The sequence below is a fragment of the Zalophus californianus genome, chromosome 15, assembly GCF_009762305.2.
Source record: "Zalophus californianus isolate mZalCal1 chromosome 15, mZalCal1.pri.v2, whole genome shotgun sequence".
Lineage (NCBI taxonomy): Eukaryota > Metazoa > Chordata > Mammalia > Carnivora > Otariidae > Zalophus > Zalophus californianus.
The window spans coordinates 13,615,973-13,630,615 of record NC_045609.1 but is presented as its reverse complement, the minus strand read 5'-3'; the positions used below and the strand labels follow the sequence as shown (position 1 = coordinate 13,630,615).

Sequence of the window (14,643 nt, the reverse complement as noted above, 5' to 3'; positions counted from 1 at the left end):
CTGCTGTGGACCAGAGGTCGCATCCCGTGGTCCAGCCCTGCTCTTGGTTGCCCCTCCTTGGCTTTGCTGGCCTTTGAAGGCCTTCCCCCAGGGTCCTCTCTGTCCCTTTGGCACGTGGCTCCGCAAATCCTCCGATGTGCACAGCGCCACCCACTTCCCTGCCTAGCCCCACTCCCGCTGCACGGACGGGCCAGCACCCGGCGCCTTGTCTGCCTGCCCTGTGGGGCCTGCCTGGCTCTTTCAGCCCAGCCAGACTCTGGCTCTTGGTCTGTCATCCCTGGGCTGCATGGGCACCTCCACCCCCCCAGCAGACGAGATGACACTCTTGCCACTGATGCCCGGGCAAGTCGGCTTTGGATCCGAGCCTTGTTTTGCACACTCTGGGCTTGGTTTTGACCTGCCTCCACACATGGACGCTTGCCTCTGCTTTGAATCCCCTGGAAGCACCTTCAGGAACCTGTGGCTTCACTGAATTCAGAGGTTTTCAGTTTTTAAGTCCTTTCAGGAGCCTCTGTCTCCCAAACCTTGTGCTTTTCCGTGTCTGGCCTAGCAGACAGATCTAGGGCTGCACGGGCAGCCCACCTCCTCAGGGGCTCTCGGACCCCCTCCCCCCCACTGCCTCCCAGCGAGTTCGTCCGGGCCCTGCCAGGCAGAAGCCCTTCCTGGTTGACGCACTGCTTCCCTAACTGTTCAGCTGGGGCCACGTCTGCAGTCCTCAAAGATATGCCAACGCTGTCTTCTTCCCAGATAAGACAAGCCAAGGCAAGAGGCAACCTTGATTTCAAGCAAAGGTCCCTACATGACGAGTTAACATTCATGCGGTGCCTATTGGTGCCAAGCACTGTTTTGAGGATTTTTACCTGGATTAACCCCTTGAGTCCTTCCCGTGAGGAAGGTACCATCATTTCCCCATTCACAACGAGGAAAGCTGAGGAAAAGGAGCTGAGTAACTTGTCCAGAATGAGTAATTTGCTGGAGTCTGGGTTCAAACCCAGACAGTGTGACCTGAGAGCTCGGTCTTGGGCATCACCTCTCGCGTGCGGAACGTAATCATGGTGCTGAGGGAAGAGTCGACTTCAGGGTCAGAATTCTAGTTTTGCTCCTTATTCTGTGAAACTGGCAAGTTCTTTAACCTGTCAGAATGTTGGTTCCCTCACAGGTGAAAACTGGGCTGATAATGACTGGCATGACTGTATCTGATGGGGTTTGTTAACAGCAATTAAACAGAACAGCGTGTGGAAGTGTCTAGAACAGTGTCTGATGTGTGGTGGGTGTGGGTCACCATTAGTTCCCTTACTTCCTCTCAGAAAGTCTTCGAAGTGCTTGCTGCCGTGGTGATCACCTCAGGGCCAAGTACCTCAGGGTCAAGGGGTTTTTTAAAAGCTCATTGAACTATTCCAGAGGGACACTTCTAAGTTTCCAGAGATATTTTGAGAAATCATCTGACAAGGAGAAGAGAAGAAAAATCGTGGTCTGCCTTAAGATTGTGGCTGGGTTGGGGCGCCGGGGTGGCTCAGTCATTAAGCGTCCGCCTTCGGCTCAGGTCACGATCCCAGGGTCCTGGGATCGAGTCCCACATCGGGCTCCCTGCTCCGCGGGAAGCCTGCTTCTCCCTCTCCCACTCCCCCTCTTGTGTTCCCTCTCTCGCTGTGTCTCCCTCTGTCAAATAAATAAAATCTTAAAAAAAAAAGATTGTGGCTGGGTTAACTGCATTTACTATCACTTCAGGTATATATAATAAAACACAATGGTTTTCATATAATATATAAGCCATCAAATAATCCCGTTTGGTCAGTGGCCTGGTATTTCTAGCTTGTCAGGAAGCCAACAGAAAACAGTCTGTGTCCGCTTCAGGAAGAGAAACTTTTCCATTCTCTGAGATAAGGCCTGTTGCCCTTGGTTCCCGGCCCAGAGGGGCACCATGGGGATGTTGTGAAGAGGCCATAGGTGATTCCGCTCACCTGTAGATGGGGCCTGATCGCTCCTTCCAGAACGCAGCGACTGTGTGCTCCCTGAACAGGGCCGGGCCCTTCTCTGACTGGCACAAATGAGAATTTCGGAGTTACTTCGTGGACGATGGGTGTTACATGGGCATAGAATAATGGGATGGGTGTTACACGGGATGCTGAACTGCTTCTCAGAGAATCTGTGGCCATAATCCTAATTCCTCTTTCTTCCCTTGGACAAATCATTTAACTTCCCCAAGGCCTATTTTTTTTTTAAATCATTTGAGAACTTTGAATGACATTACAAGTGTCTCTGAAAATACAGGGCCAAAAAAAAAAAAATGCAGAAAAATTCAATTTCTCTTTCCATATGTTATTCTGTAGCCTTGGGCTGTATCTGCGATGTTCTTCCTTCTTTCCCCTTCCCCCAGCAAATTCCTATGCATCATTCAAGGTTCAGCTGAGAACACGCCTCCTCCAGGAAGCCCTCCCATACTCCAGCAGTCTGACATGGCTGCCCTTCTCTGTCTTCCATAATGTCCAGGCTTCTTTTTTCTATGGCACCAAGGGTCTATTTCATTAAACAGTGAACTCCTAGCTGGTCAAATGGGCCTTGGTCACTTCTGGACTCCCAGAACCCAGGCAGGCAAGGCCTGGCACGTGGTAGGTTCTCAAAAAAAACAGCTTGTCGAACAAATGAATCGTAAAGTTGAATTCCGTAATCCAAGCCATATTTTCTCATTCGCTCTCAGTATTGCATACAGATTTTACCAATAGAAATAAACGAGTGAAAGGTTGTGAGATCAGGGAATTGGGTCAGAAAGCAAGGCGAGGGGCAGGAGGTGCTACCTCCCAAACGCACCAGGCCCTCAACTCTAGGCAACCTCACTAAATGGCAGAGCAACCCGGGGATGGAAAGGATAACCTTTCTGTCCCTTGCCAAGCTGTAAAAAGTGATGGCAAGACATCATGCCCTAATCTCCCTCCTCAGATCACGCCAGCTTGTGGAATTTAACCAAGAGGATGTTGATAAATCCCAGAGCAAGGTTGGAGGACGAAGTCAATGTCCGGCATCAGCCGGGCTCTGGATCCCCAAAACTGCAGAGTCATGCTGAGTCTAGAAGGTAATCCGGTCTGCCCTCTGCTCTGGGTACAAACCGCTCTGGCTCCGACGGTCACTCCCAGCCGTGGGGGTTTCAAAATCTTAAGACTTTGAAGTTTTAAGTGGCAAAGAGAAAAAGTCACTCTGAGGCAGTGACGTGGTTGAGCATCAGTGGAACGCTTATTATGCACAAAGCACCACGTCGGGCAGAAGGGGCACAGGGATGAAGAGCATCCATCGTGCCTGCTCTCTAAAAGCTCACGCTGAGGAGGGACCAAGGACCAGGGCAGCGGTGGTATAATTGAGGGCGCCTATAATAAGGGCTGTAAGACAAGCGTAAATGGGAAGACGGCGGCAGAAGCCACGTGCGGGAGTTATGAAGAACAATTGGCCCCATTCCTTCAAAAACTCAACCGAATCAAATGGTAGACTGGATTCAAAAGAATAGACTATTAGAAGAGAAAAGGGGACAATTGGAGTCTCAGTATGGATCAGGTATTGGTAACTTTTAGGTCCATCCCCATAATATCATTATGTCTGAAAATGCCCGTCCTTTTTAGAGATGAAAATCTAGTATGCGGAAGTGAAATGACATGATGCTATAAAAAATTCACAAAGAGAGAGAGAGAGAGAGAGATGAAGTGAGTGTGGTAGAGTCTTGATTCCGGGTGACACATGGGTGGTGCCCACCGTACTCCGCTCCCCAGTTTGGGGAATGTTTGAAATGCTCATTATGCAGAAAGGTTAACAATGGAAAAAAAAGGGGGGGGGGCAGGCAGCAGAAAAGACACTTTTGGCGGAGCCTTGAAAGGTGAGCAGGATCTCACGGGTGGAAACGGACAGGACTGTCATTTGGGGGTGGGGGGGACCAGCCCAGCAGAGTCTCCAGGGCAGGAAGGGCCAGAGGTGGCTAGGCTGCTCCTGTGTGGATCAGAGTTCCAAACATCGACCCCGTGGGTAAAAAGGGCCACCTGTGTGTTGACCTGTTTCTCAAGGATGTGGTAAGTGCTGATCAACAAGTCAGGCAAAAGGCGCGGAAAATACTGGCCCCTGAATGCAGGCTGAGGGGGAGGGTGCCAGACAATTTTCCAAAACAACCTGTTTGTTCTTACTGGGCTGACCCTTGCCTCCAGGACAAGGCCCCGCACCCGTCACTGCTTGCATAATCGCCCCTCCTGCTGGATCCGGGCTCCCTCTCTTTAGGGAGACCACCAGCCCCACATGAGACTCACTGTCTTCTTGGGAACACGGTTCCCATTGCCCCTCTTTCTGTGGATTGGCCAGCATCTCTGGAGAGAGCAGGTTGGAGGTGTGACCTCACAAGAGCGCACCTGCCCAGTGGTGCATTACCTGCCTCTCCCCTCCCCCCACCCACCCCACCCAACTCTTCCCACTGCCCCCCCGCCCCGATCCCCCTGCTGGGGCAGGGTGGGCTTTCAGGACCTGCCACAACATCCTCCCTCATCCCTGAGCCTGATCTGCTTCTGGCTTATCCGGTTCTGCTGAGATCATGGAAAAGTGAACCCCAGGCAGATCTACAGAGTGGCTCAGTGTTCACTCATGGGGTCATTGCATCTGACAGCCTAAGAGTCACTGGGAAATTGCCCCTGGTTCACTAGGGCCAGATGGGAGGTTCCTCTCTTGCAAGCTTATCTTCCCTTTGCAGCCCTGGTCACTAACTGCCATGGGTTGCAAAATCAAAGAGAAAATATTTACAATGAGAGTTGACCTAAAAAAGACTTAGATGGGGATCAGCATACTTTCAGCTCAGCTTGACCTCTTCCTGACAAAGCCCTGGGGAGAGGGGGGTATCATGGGGTTACAAAAAGTGTGGGTTTCAGAGACAGCCTGAGAACTGGGTTCGAGTCCTGCCTCCCCACCTAGTCGGTTGGACGACAGAGCTAACCTCGGATTGTATTTCCTTTCCCAGAGGGTTTTGCAGACTAACTGAGACGCATGCGAGTGAGGTGCCTGGCGTGGAGTAGCACACATTGCCTCCTCCTCCCACGGCGGACATCGGGTTCTCCATCTTTCAGATAAGGAAGTTGGAGGACATGACTACCAAGGCCGCTTTCAGCTCCAACCTTCTGCCATTCCACCAAACTGCAGGAGCAGTGAGTCACTGTCCTTGGAGGGCTCGGTGGTTCGGTGCATCTGTCATCCAGCCTGTCCCCGTGCCCTGGGCACAGCTAGCTGGTCCTGTAAAGCCACAAAGACACAGAGACCTGGGTGGAGGCTTAGCCGCACAGCCAGACAGGCTCCCAAGCTCCCCTCCTCCACCTGGAGGCCCTTCTCTGTTCCACGGCACGGCAGGCTTCTCCTTCCGAATTCCATGCACTGCCTTGAAGGTCATCAGTTGGGTAGAAATGCAGTGTAAGAAACTCGGACCTTAGCCATTTTCCTGGTAGGTAGTGTGGTGGATTGAACGTTCCCTCAGCCAGATGCTGGGCAACGACTTCACTCCCCACAGGCCGAGGGCTTTGGGCCCATCTGCTCCTCAAGTTCCTCACCTCTCAAGTGGTAATCTGCCCCATCCCCCCTTGGAAGGTCGGGGCGGGGGGGCTGGTTTCTGATGATATTGTGGATCCTGTGAAAGTGTTTTGGAAAGTTTAACCCCCTGGAAAAATGCGCAGCATGAGGATGACTCCAGTCTGGGTCTCCAGGCTTCCAGAAAGGGCCCCTCCACCAGCAGAGTAACAACCTTTAGTCCCTTTCGCAACACAGCCGCCGGGGGCCGACCCCTCTTTGGATGGAAATGGTGGCATTTTTTCTCCCTGTGCCCTAAACCCTCGTGAAGTGGCTCGGCCACCCTTCCACGGGAAACCCCCTGGGATAAGCTCCTCCACCAGCCTTATGACCTCCAAGGAAGTGACCGTATGTCTCCTCTACCCAGACTGTCCCAGTTTACTCCCATTACCCAGAGTAATTACTAATAGCACCTCCTTTTATTCTCAGAAAAAAGGTCCCACCTTGCATGAGAAAGCGGATGGTCACCCTCCCTCCAGGCCATGGGGCCCCTCCACAGACCTGCCATCTAGCCAAGCTGTGTGACCTCACCACTGAGGTCATTTCAAGGTGGCTCACTCCCTTCAGAGATCATCTAACACAGATGTTATCCCCTATTTCGCTGCTGCCCGTGGGGACATGGCTATCAAGATAACAGAAGGAAGATCAGAAGGCGCCAGGCCCAGGTGCGTCCACCGCCATCACCGAGGAGGGACGCAACTCTGTTTTGCACCCCCGGGGGGACACTTTTCCTCCTTCTCCACAATTCTCTTGCCCAATTTTTATCTGAAGGCATACCCCCGCCATATCAGCACCCCCCCTCACCCAGAGCTGCCCCTGGTAGTGACTCCCAAGGCCTCGAAGTGGCTTCGGTCTGAGGACAGGCACATGGGAGCCAAGAACATGGTATGCCAGACAGACTGAAGCTCCTCATCCCTCGGGCTGATTGTTCTCTGTGGTTACCACACCACGACAGAAGAAACTTGAAGGAAGGTTTAGGATGCCACAGATAGTTGAACTGCTGATGTTTGGACATTTTTTTCCTCCTCAGCCAGCAATTCTGTGGTTTTTCTTATTGCATTGAGAGGGGGAAAAAATGCCTTCTAGGGCACTTCATGTTTGCAACGGTCTATCATTTTGTTACTCCCACCACTGTGTGCCTTAGAGGTACATCAAGGACACAAGCACCGGGCCCATTTTACAGGTGGTGAAACTAAGTTCAGATAAGGGAGGAAATGCTGGTCTTTAAGTTGATCTAGCTAAGCAGGCTTCCTTTAGAAATAATCAAGCCTTTGACCAAATTGTTCACACACACACACACACACACACACACACACACACACAGACACATTCAAACCCGTTCTCTCTCTCTCTCTCTCTCAGACACACACACTCACACTTCACACAAACTCTACTGTTCCCCAGGGGACTTCATATGGTTTGCCTGCTCTGGTTTTACTCATGATACTTTCCTACTTCCTGGCTATAAATACACCAAGGTCAAACCTGTCTTGGTTTCACTCGACCAGCCAAAGAAGCAGTTACTCCAAAACAGACAGCAGGGAGCAACCAGCAAAGGGAGAGGCGACAGATTTGCTCCGTCACTCTTGGTCCCCCAAAGGCTTGGGCTGAGCAAGCAAGGGCCCAAAAATCACTCTCCTTTTGAGATCCCACCTCCCACCGACTGGCTAAGGCAAGGCCCCGTCCTTGCCAGCCACGGGTCCCGCTGTGAAAACCCACCTCCAGCCTTTTGACGCGGGACTTCAAGGCCATACCCCAGAGAAGCCATTTCTCCTCACTACTGCTGTCTTCCTCTTTACTCATATGCAGAGTAAATTCTTCCTCCATTCCTCCTAGACTTTGAATCAATGCTTCTTTTGCTCTTGTTGTTGTGGTTGTTTATTAAGATATAACTCTAGCAGTAATGTTATTACAGAGTAGTGACATTAGCAAGTACTTCCTGGGTGCTTGCTATGTATCCAGAGCCCTGCATTCATGACCCTATATAATCTTCTCAACAGTCCTAGAGTATAGGTACTACTGGTGGTAAGTACTGCTGTCACCATCAGCGTACAGATGAGGAGACTGGCCCGGAAGGTTAGGTCACGTGCCCAGAGTCACACAGCCACTAGATGTGAACGGAGGTCCTGAACCTTATCCACCACAACATCATGCCCCCTCCTGCCCCACAGCATCGGTGGTCCCAGGGCTGCCCAAACGGAACATGACTGCCAACAGGTGCTGGCAGTTGCTACCTGACCCAAAAGGGGTGAGGGAAGGGGATTCTGGGTCAAATAAGTTTCAGAAATACTCCATGTCCATGGTTCTCAAACTGTTGGGTTTCGGGAACCTTTTGCAGCCCTTAAAAATTTCTATTATTGGGGTGCCTGGGTGGCTCATTCGGTGAAGCATCTGGCTTCGGCTTGGGTCATGATCCCGGGGTCCTGGGATGGAGTCCTGCATCGGGTTCACTGCTCAGCAGGGAGTCTGCTTCCCCCTCTCCCTCTGCTCCCCCTCCCCTGCTCGTGCTCTCTCTCTCTCACACTCTCGTTCTCTCTCGCTCGCTCGCTTGCTCTCAAATAAATAAATAAAATCTTTGTTAAAAAATTTCTATTATTGAAATCCCCGAAGGGCTTCTGTTTATGTGGGTTATGTCTATCAAAGCTACTGTCTTAGAACTGAAACTGAAACAATTTTAATATTCGTTAATTCGCTTAAAAAAAAAGCGATAATAAACTTCCCACGTGCTAACACAAAACCGTATTTTTACGAAAGAGGAGTCTAAAAGAAAGTAGTGGGCATTGTTTTACAGTTTCGTGACTCTCTTGAGTGCCGAGCTTCAGGACCAGATTCTCATTTCTGCTTCTGAGATCACTGTGTCGTCCTGTCGTGAAGCCAGTGGGGAACTCCACCGCATGCTCGTGGGGGAGGAAGAGCACGGGAGGCAAATGATGCCTTAGTGTTGTTTTCAAAGAGCCTTGACGTCCCAGAGGCCTCCCTCAAAAGTGGGGTTGTGTCCTTGGCAAGATGGGAAGCCACGGAAGGGATGAAGCAGAGACTGACGGGTTCTGAGTTACGTGGGAGGGAGTTCACGTGGGTGCTGTGTCCAGAAGAAACAGAGGAGGGACAAGGGTGGGAAAGGAGGGGCCCATCAGGAGACTCCGGGGAAAGTCAGGGCAAAGACAGGCGTGGCCTGAGCCAGGAGGCTGGCAGAGACACACCGATTCTGGAGAATGCCGGATGCATGGCTCCACAGGTGGGAAGGAAAGCCGTGCAGAAGGGAGGGAAGCCTCTAGTACCACACTCAGAGGGGCCTGATGTTGCCAAAGGACTTGAGGGACGTGCCTCCCTGGATGCATGCATGGCCCGCCGCGCCCTACCACATCCTGGGCTATGCCCAAAGCGTGGACATCAGACGGTGGGCTGGCCTCGGCCATAGAGATGGGCCTGCCCTTCCTGGAGCAAGAACAGGACAAGCAGGGCTTCAGTGGTCCCCTCCCTGCAGCATACTGAGGCCCTGAAGAATGGTCAGGCTCATGCCCATGCACGCTCTGGATGCTGGAGTTAGCAGAGTCATGGGCACAGAGGCCCCAAAGCCAGGAACCAGCACCTTCCCAGACCCTGCATGGAGAACTTGCTAGCCCCACCCAGAAAACTAACATAATTAATGCCTGCACTGACCTGTGGCCTCCTGCTACCCTGTCCTAGTGCCCCAACCACTGCCCCCCAAGCCCCATCATGCTCCCCCAGCAGTCTATGCCAATGGGAGGTGCCCACGATGTGGTGGATTGCATTATCAGCCCTGTTCTTCTCTCCCTATGCATGTAGCCTTGCCATTGAACAACACCCTTCCCCACCCCTTGGCTTCATTGCTTGGCCATGTGACTGACGTTGACCATGAGTATATGGACAGAAAGGCTATGTGCCAATTCCAGGCCTGGGTCTTGAGAGTTTTGTGTGTTCCCACTTGCTCTTTTGTTGCTCTGTCATTATCAGAAGAAGAATCTTGGTCATTGCCAGGTCACTGTGGCCTCTTAGCCTGGGACCTGGGATGAATGACCGTGGAATAAGATCAGCCCAACCAACCCTCACAGACCTTCAGCCTGAAACTGAACCGTCCCAGTTAACCCACAAATCTATGTAGATAAATATTCATTGTTATGTGTTACTGGAAATCTTGCAGTTATTTGTGACACAGTCATAGCTAGCTAATACACCTCTTTCCTTGCCTACAGTCTCTTTAAGGCTATGAGTTATATGGAGGCTGGGACCACATTTATTTTTCATCTTGTTTCCCAAGAGCATAGCACACGGCAGTTATTTAATAAGTGTCTTTTGAACATATGGAGGAATGTACAGATGCACACCTAGACTATTCCAGGAAGCAGACTAGCCTTCCAGGAGACCTCTGCCCCAAGGATGGCCACAGAAAAGACTAAAGAATACCCACTAGGTACCCCAAGGACACACACACACACCCAGGGCCGGGGCCAGCATTAGGTCAGCCCTCAAAACAGTCAATGGGCCAGGCAACGACTGTTGGGATTGTACTTAGCTGTCCCTTGAATGAACTGATATCCTTGGCTACACTCTCATGGGTCAGAGCAAACAGCCTCTCTTAGAGGCAAAATCCCTAATGATTGCCAGCCATTCTGTTCCTTAAATCACTGTCTCTGAGGTAGGGAGTTCTGGGGAGGGACTCCACACCTACGTACCTGCCCCATGATGTTATGAACTGAATGTTTGTGTCTCCCACAAAGTTCATATATTGAACCCCTAGTCCCCAGTGTGATTGTATTAGGAGGTGGAGCCATTGGGAGGTGACTAGGTCAAGAGGGTGGAGCCTTCAAGTGAAGATTAGTGCCCTGAGACACAAGAGTTTGCTTCCTCTCTCTCTGCCATATGAGGACACAGCAAGATGGCCGTCCATGAACCCGGAAGCAGGTGCTCACCAGACACTGAATCTGCTGGTGCCTTGATCTTGGACTTCCCAACCTCCAGAACCATAAGAAATAAATATCTGTCGTTGAAGGTGCCTGGTCTGCCATAATTTGTTATGGCAGCCCAAAATGAATGAGACATATGGAATGGCAAGCGTCCCAAGAGGATCCCATTAGTCATAAACAAAAGGAGATGAATAGACCAGGAGAGGCCCTCCTGAGAAGTAGAGGGAGGCTGGAGCAGCTGGTTTGGCATCCTGAGCTCTCTCCCAGACTTGACATCTCTAGATATGGGGCCATGTCCCATGGATGTGTCCCCCTAAAAGGGGCAGGCTAAGTGGGGTGTAGGAGTGAAGGTGGAGCCTGCCTATGACCAACCATCCTCACCGGCTCTATGGCACTGGGGACCCAAGGCCACAGCGCAAGGAGCTCTCTGCTGAGGGTCAGCAGCCCAGATGGAGGGCAGGGTAGGTGGACCCTGATTGAAGTTAGGGCTCCTTTCTCTTTCCCACTGCCTGTGACCTCTTGGATGTCCAGGAGCACAGAGGAGATGGAGGGCCCCACCTTTACCTGGAATGTTCAATGTTATTACTGTTCCTAAGGATAAGGCCCCTTACAGCCCAGGCCCTGTGGCAGCCAGGGAGCAGGGGGAGCCTCAGAGAGCCATGGAAGTTGTTAGATGGCTCCTCTGTGGGGGAAAGCACCATGTCTGAACCTCCAGTGGACCTCGGCCTTGAGGCAATCTTGACTGCGGAAAAAGCTCTACTATTTCTGGAAACTTGTTTGGGGGGACACTTATAACTTACCTCGCTATCACTGGTAGGACAACCACAGCTCTTTTAAAGGAGGCTATGAAATAACCCTTGTCACTTTCCTCCGGGTTTGGGACTGTATCTCTATTGTCAGCAAACGAACAGCACCACGTTGAATCTGGATCTAGGAAGATGGAGTAACCTGAGCTCAAGTTAGGAACAACGGTTTGGTGCCATGCAGTTGGGATGCAGGGGACCCAAAGCACCATCTCCCTGCCCAATGCCAAGAGCTGTCAGGCAAGCTGCCTGGCTCATACAGGCAGCAGAGAAACACAGACACCGCCCCATGCTAGCAACAGAGAGGGGGCTCCTTCTGCGCTCAATCTTCTTGAAAGACGATATCACCCACAGCTCTAGCTCCTCTACAGAAATGCTTTTGTTTTCAGCTTCAGCCAATGACCCAGCACAGGGAGGTTCCTGGGCGTCGGGTTCTGCATGTTCACCAAGAGCCTGGAGGTCACACTGAACTCAGAAAAATTCCCCTCGTATTGTGGTTCTGTCTTGATTCTGAGTTTCAGAAGCTGGGAACCCAATGACATAATGGAAGGGTAAGATCCAAGCGCTCATTATCTGTGAGCCCATCGTCGGCACAGCAGATACTACGCGGGTGAAGTCACCCACAGCAGACGCATTAGGAAGGATGTCACCCACTATGAAAGCGGTGCATTCTGTCCCACAGGGGCCGGCACAGCAAGTGGGAATGAAGAGGAGGTTGACATTTCGATTTAAAGCTCCAGTAACTTGCAGGTAATGTTTCAAGGATGTTCGGAGCACAGGAGGCAAAGGAAGAAGAATGAAGATGGAGATTAACACCTTTGCCTCCATCTCAGGTTGGCCAGGACCTTCTCGGCTCCAAATAATGGCAGAAGGCACTACCAAGAAAGGTGGGGGTGGCAGGGGGGCGATGTTGAGAGGTTTCCAAGCCTTGGGACCAAAGGCCAAGTGTAGTCACAAATCATTCACATGCAAGAACACGGCACATGATGTATCTATTCCTTCAGACTTCCATTAACTGAAACAAATATTTATTAACTGTCCAATCTGATCAAAAAAAAATATTGAGTACCTGTGTGAGGCTTCTTCCAGGTCCTCAAAGAGTGTAAGACAAAGCAAACCCACATAAATGAGTGAGGAGCAATCAGAGACAGCAGGTTGAAAGAGCTAATGCAAAGGTAAATCAGAGCACACCATCCAAGGGCCCCAGGGCAGGGGATTCAGCCTCTCTGGGCAGCAGTACATTCAGCTCTCACTTAAGAAATCGAAGTCCTACCTAGCATTGATATGCCATGGTTCTAAATATCCCGAGCTAGCTGGTAGCAACAGAAGCCCTTGTATATAGGTCAGCAGGCCCCTGCACACCCGTGGCCTCCTGGGGACAGTGACACGCTGATACCAAGAGGTGGTACCACGGTGAGCTCCCTAGGCTGGACTCAGGCATTTCCTTCAAGGGATAAGTGGGCATCCAAGGGCAGGGAGTGGGGAGGGCTCATTAGAAGGCACCCTGTGGCAGGAGAGGTAAGAGAGAGGGGTGATGTTTGGGAGAAAAGAGCAGAGGTAAGAAAAGGCAGAAAGACAGCTAGAAAGAACTGAAATCACTGGGCTCTGAAGATGCCCATCGACAGATGAACGGATAAAGAAGAGGTGGTATATATACACAATGGAATATTATGCAGCCATCAAAAGGAATGAGATCTTGCCATTTGCAACGACGTGGATGGAACTGGAGGGTGTTACGCTGAGTGAAATAAGTCAATCAGAGAAAGACATGTATCATATGAGCTCACTGATATGAGGAATTCTTAATCTCGGGAAACAAACTGAGGGTTGCTGGAGTGGTGGGGGGTGGGAGGGATGGGGTGGCTGGGTGATGGACATTGGGGAGGGTATGCGCTACGGTGAGAGCTGTGAATTGTGCAAGACTGTTGAATCACAGATCTGTACATCTGAAACAAATAATGCAATATATGTTATGAAAAAAAAAAGAAGAAGAAGAAGATAGCAGGAGGGGAAGAATGAAGGGGAGTAAATCGGAGGGGGAGACGAACCATGAGAGACGATGGACTCTGAAAAACAAAGTGAGGGTTCTAGAGGGGAGGGGGGTGGGGGGATGGGTTAGCCTGGTGATGGGTATTAAGGAGGGCACGTTCTGCGTGGAGCACTGGGTGTTATGCACAAACAATGAATCATGGAACACTACATCCAAAACTAATGAGGTAATGTATGGTGATTAACATGACAATAAAAAATTTAAAAAAAAAAAGAAATCACTGGGCTCTGACCAAACCAGGACACAAAAACCAAAATCAGTTCACTTCCCAGCCGAACCAGGGACCAAACCCACTGGCTTACCCCTCAGATTCACTGGAACAATGCCTTTTCTCTGGCCTGTGTTTTATTGGATGCTGACAACAATCTTACAAGATAAAGCAAGGATTATTCACCCATTTTACAGATGGGAAACAGAGCATGGCAGCCCAGGAGCTGGACCACAGGCGATGGTTGAACCGCCCTTAGACAGCCTCACCATGCAGTCCAAGGGCCCCATTTTTTTCCCTCAAGGGCCCCATTTTGAACTGATTCGCAAAATACAGATTTTTTTGGAGTCTAAAGACCTGCTAAAAACCACTGAACCAAGACATCAAAATACTCTCCAAACAGAACCGTCCTTTCATCCATTTCTGGAAACTTCTATAGAGAGGACCACCAGATAGCCCTTTGCCTGAGGGTAGGGGCAAGACCCCTAGGTCAGCTGGGAGAAAAAAAAAAGCCCCTCATCAATCAGTACAAGGAGGCCAGCCCTCTGTCAGCCTAGAATCCCTGCTGTTGGAATGTCTTTTTTTTTCAAACCCAGAGTATAAAATAAATGAGGTCTGCAGGAATGTTGAACTTCAAGATGGGATAAACACACACACACACACACACACACACACACACACACACACACTCAGCGGATACTTCGCTTGGGAACCACATACGCGCAGAGGATGTATGGCTGAACCCGTGTGCGGAGGACTCAGGATCATGGACTCTGGACCACAGGGAACGTGGAAGAGCCTCTAATCCAACAACCCCTTCATTTTGGGAAAGAGCAAACTGAGAGACCCAGGAAGGTCGAATGCCTTTCTCGGTCGGGGTCATAGAGCTGGCGTTCACATTCATTGCCAGTCTGCCTCTCCAAACTCCGGGCCGTGGCCTTCCCCTTTCCGGAGCTAAGAAAAGCCAACTCTCCTTGCTCTTCGGGCCGTGCTCCGCGGGGGAGCCTGTCACTGTGACGCCATCAGCAGCTCATCGATACTGAGCCCCCCCAGGGGTCACAGCACACCCCGGCGGCCGCCAGA

The 14,643-nt window shown here is 51.0% G+C and overlaps 1 long non-coding RNA gene across 1 annotated transcript; it reads left to right on the top strand.

Moving 5' to 3' along the window:
• Nucleotides 1–1,781: 1,781 nt before the first annotated feature.
• On the top strand, nucleotides 1,782–8,001 carry LOC113919244. Its single transcript, XR_003518908.2, has 3 exons — nucleotides 1,782–3,070; nucleotides 4,979–5,162; nucleotides 6,004–8,001. It is a non-coding gene; the product is annotated as an uncharacterized LOC113919244 (long non-coding RNA).
• Nucleotides 8,002–14,643: the final 6,642 nt, after the last annotated feature.